Here is a 5319-nt window from a genome sequence, read left to right on the forward strand (position 1 = left end):
GACTTCATGGAGAGGATCCAAAAGTGTATAAGGTTGGCGTCGATCCGGTTGCCAGAAGTATTGGGGAATATGACACATCCCAATACACAAAGGAGATATGCGGTGGCAGCGTGGTTCACTTGCTCATCAGTTAACGTTCCATTCTTTTCCTTCTCCAAGGTGCCTCGAAACATATTCATCAAAGCTGTAATGTTGATCTGTCTTGTTCTGTAACTTGCATGCCTCCTAAACTCTGCTGTTGTTGTCTCTTCATCATCCCCTAAGCACTTTTAGTTAGAGCATAAAGTTGTGCCCAACTTAACTGCTTTGTGTAGTTAAACTTCACAGCTGTGCCTTGGTCGGGAAGGTTAAGAATCTGCACAAATCATCCGGAGTAATCGTCATCTCCCCAAACGGCATATGGAAAGTATCGGTCTCAGGATACATTCTCTCCACGAACGCCGATATGGCCACACGATCATGTTCCAACAATGAATTCTCGGCGGCATTAGCTAACCCCGAGTTGGCAACAATTGACTTGAACCTTTCACATTCACCGGATAAAGGCCACGCAAGCATTTTTGTTGGTGCGGCGGTAGGTTTGAGTAGACGGACCGCATCTTGATGATCCTATTAAAGTACATAAAAAAATACTTAATACAAATATTACGATATAACACATAGACAATACATTAATAAAAAATAGTAATTTTATTACCTCGGTTTCGTATATTTCTCTGGCCCATGAGTCTTTGTATCCAAATAGCAATTTTCCTCCATCCGCCGGTAGCCCAAGGATTGTGCCTGCTAGAATACCCTTCTTCTTCAAGTGCTGAGGGACAAGATGTGATGCTTTTAGCAATATCCTTCTTTACACCATCTTTTCCTTTTTTGGCTTTTTGGGTACCACTTGGTTGTCCTTCTTCTTCTACTCTTGGCACTGGATCAACTGGTTCAATTTCATGGTGGGGTGTAACTTGTGGAGCAGTTGGTTCTGCACTTTGTTGAGCGGCTTGTTCAACACTTGGTTGCACCCCTTGTTCACTGCCTTGTTGTTCTACACTTTGTTCAGCACTTGGTTGCACTCCTTGTTGACTGCTTTGTTCTTGTAAGCTTTGTTGAGCACTTGAATTATCTTTGGCGCTCCTTTCCCTCCTAGCACTAGATGTCACTTTCTTCCTCCTTTCTCGACTTTGTCTAAACAACAAAGAAAGGAACAATATTTACAAACTATACAATCGGAAGACAAAGTATGGAAATATAACCCGAATGAACACATTCGGAAGTAAAAGACACATACTGTTCCCGAATACAAAACAATCGAAATATAACTAAACATGTTTACAACCGAATATGCATCAATTGGAGTTCAGAAGCTGTAAATTTTTCATCCTACACAATCGGAAGACAAAGTGCACATCTATAACCCGAATGTACAAATTCGGAAGTAAGAAGACACATATTTTTTCCGAATGAAAAACAATCGGAATATAACTAAACATGTTTACAACCGAATATTCATCAACTGGAGTTCAGAAACTCTAAAATTTTATCCTACACAATCGGAGGTATAAAACATTATATTGTCTTCCGAATAAATACTGGCCCCAAAATGGGATTTTTCCTATATCAGAAATTTTGAGATTTTTTCAATATATACATTCGGTAGTGAGTGTTCTTCCGAATACTGTGTGTCTACTTAAATATATTCGGTAGCCAGAAAAATTCATTAAACTACCGATTATTAGCAGTTTGTATCCAGGAAGATATGGCCACCAATATTCGGCAGATAATCATCAAATCTTTCTCCCGAATACTGTCGATGTTCTTGAGAAATGAAGAACACGACTACATTCGGAAGTAAATGAGCATGAATATCGTCCGAATCTGGATAAATAACCGAAAACCCTAGAAATTTTTTTTCTCGATTCGACGAATTAAAGCGAAATAAACACCAAAAATGATAGATTCTTACCTAATTGGGGCCATTTGAAGTTGACGAAGTGTTTGACTATCGGAATCGCCACCACCGACTACATTGCCGGGTACTTGTTCTTCGCGTTCTTCTTCATTTGCAGCAAGAATTTCTTTATTTCTTGCTAAAATCCCAATCTTTGGATCGATACCCCGAGCAACATTTTTGGTTCTAGGTCTGTGGGTTTCATTTCCCTTATCCATTGTTTTATAAACGAATCGACGATGTTTTGATTTTACGATTCGCGGCGATGTTTCGGTTGAACGAGGAAAGTTTTTTTTCTTCCACAATCGGAAGATATGAAACTGGAAGAAGAAGAGTTGAAATGAGTAGAATTTTTTTTGATTTGGTTTTTATACGGTTTTACCAGAAGGGCATTTATGTAACTTCAATATCATATAGGGTACCCCTTAACTAGAGTCTTTGGATGGGTATAAATTGATGGCCCCTAAATCCTTTTGAGTGGCCCCTAAAAACGCGAGGCATAAAAAAGTCGCCAATACCCATGAAAAGGAAGTCATAAAAAAAAATATGTGCAAACTATAAGAACTTTAGAGCGTCCACAGTGGGAGAGTAAACCCAAATATTTGGTTTTTTGAACAGACGTAGTGGAACGTATTATCGATCAAATTTTGATCAACGACTAAAACCCAGAGTATATTTGGTCTGGGACCAAGACTAAACCCAGATATAGTCGAGCGTTGATATACTTCACGCCCCACCACCAGGCGGACATATAGTGCACGTCCCACATCAGGCGTTGGTATAGTCTACGCCCCACACCAGGCGTTGGTATAGTTTACGCTTCACATGGGGCGTACGTAAAGTCTACGCCCCATTTTTTTTTAATTATTTTGTATGGGGCGGGCATTATACCCCCGCCCCATTCTTTGTTTCCAAAATCATTTTAGTGGGGCGGGCATTATACCTCCGCCCCACTTCTTTCATTTTTTTTTTTTTTTTTTTAGTGCACGTCCCAATCAGGCGTTGGTATAGTCTACGCCCCACACCAGGCGAACGTATAATGGACGTCTGACCAAATTTAGTCTTTCCACCGTAGCGTCACACACCATACTAAACCCAAAATTTGATCTTTTTTTCCCTCTTTGGTCTTTGGTTATACTCGCACCATTGCAGTTGCTCTTAGAGAATAATTCACATATCAAATTACATCCGTCACTTACACAAGAAGAGTGACCCTACGTAAGTTTTAGTTTTCAAGAACATTACATACACGGGATGGTTCATGATAGAAGACCAAAAAGTCTGTTTCCATAGGAACACTAGTGGTAAAATATGCCCACTAAGAGCAACTGGAGTGGACGACCAAACCTATAATTATGGTTCATGGACGAGATGCAACGGGACGGAGTAAAGGTTAAAATCTGGACCAAAACCAAATTCAGGACCATATTTGGTCTGGGACCAAGACCAAAACTATATATAGTGAAGCGGATGTATAATCACCGTTTGTCATCGGGCGTGTATATAATCTACGCCTGTTGTGAAACGCACGTAAAGTTACCGCCCCATAAAGAGGCGTGTATATAAGTTACGCCTGTTGAGGCGTTGCTGAAATGTTCGCCCGTAGGGACGTTGCTAAAGTTTACGCCCCACGCCAGGCGTTCATAAAATTCACGCCCCATTGAGACGAAGATTATACATACGTCCCAACCCGACGTTTATATAGTTAACGCCCCACGCCAGGCGTTTATATAGTTAACGCCCCACGCCAGGCGTTTATATAGTTAACGCCTGTTGTTGAGCGGATTTAATAACTCCGCCCCATTTACATGTGCATAGAACAGAAGATCAGCGTTGAGAATTCTAACCACAACTTTTATTGCCAACAACTACAAAGCTTGAGTAGGAAACCACTTGGCTAACAACAATTTGGTCTTTTCTCACTGAACTCTTCTTATTGAAAAAATAGAAACGGAGTTATTTACTTACAGTTACTGTTTCTACTGAATAATAACCACGATCCACATAGTCTCCCATAAACAAATAATTGGTATCTGGACACTACACCAAAAGAGAAAGAAAAAAAACATAAATTAAACCCCAAATTCATCAATGCATGCATGTGCAAGAAATTTTCAACACAAACAGGATTATCACAAGGAAACCCAGTTAACAATAGCCTTCTAATCATCGAACATGTATCATGTCCCCACTCAAAACAATGACCTTTGAACTCATGTGTTCTTCCTCGTTCAAAAACTGCTACATGAAAAGCACGATTAGAATGCTTTTGTACATCTGCACACGATCTTATCATTCTGTAAGCATGTGATTTTCCCAAGTTTGCATGCCGTTTTTTAGAGCAGTTGCAGGGGATAAAAGCTAGGAGAGCATTAATTGAGTAGGAGGCGTTGATTATACGTACGCCTGGTTGAGGCGTTGATTATACGTTCGCCACACCAGGCGTAGATTATACCTACGTCCCTTCTCTGAGCGTGAACTATATGTACGCCCCACAACCAGCGTATTCTTTACCAACGCCCCACAACCAGCGTAAACTATATCCCCGCCTGGCCCAGACGAAGATTATACGCACGTTCCACATGCAAGTGTAAATTATACATCCGCCCGACTAAATATACTCCACTGCCTTAACGTGACACTACAGACTAAACTCAAATTTGATCGTTTGTTTTGGTCTTTGATCTTTGGTTTTGATCGTACCACTGTGAACGCTCTAAAACACTGAAATCTTAAATAGTCCACCGAAGGCATTCCTGTCCCACTTTGGAAAATATCTCACTCAGGTAGCAATGTGTTGTATAAGTAAAATTATTGCTAGATTCATTTTCCATGTCAAGGCTAATACAAATTAGCCAAACAACAAAATGATCAAAATCGCATGTCAATACAGTCAAGAGCAAATCAAAAGTACCAGCGTCACTAAACTAACAACCAAACAAAATCAAACAGCCACTACTTATATTAATTGCTAAATAAGCGGATGGTGCAGTTGTGTTACAATTTCTATCCTCACTACCCATTCTGAAAGATTTAACAAAAATAAATAAATTCAGTAAGTAATAAATTACAATTCAATAAGCAAAATTCATTCTATTGCAGCATTGGGTCCCCGTAAACACAATGCAATAATCAATCATAACAGTCTAGGTATGGATGCATATGGACTTAATATGACTTCTCAAATGGAATCAAGCATATTAGATAACTTAATATGACAGAAAGTGTGTTTTCCATAATAATCCCCTAAACATTTAAAACAAATTAAGATGAGGAAGGTACCTAGGCTAGATACAATATCAATAATAAGTATGTAAACGCATACATTCAGGACATGAGGACTGAAAGCAGGTAATATTATTTCCATTAAATGTGAAAAA

Source organism: Papaver somniferum, chromosome 7, assembly GCF_003573695.1.
Source record: "Papaver somniferum cultivar HN1 chromosome 7, ASM357369v1, whole genome shotgun sequence".
Classification (NCBI taxonomy): Eukaryota; Viridiplantae; Streptophyta; class Magnoliopsida; order Ranunculales; family Papaveraceae; genus Papaver; species Papaver somniferum.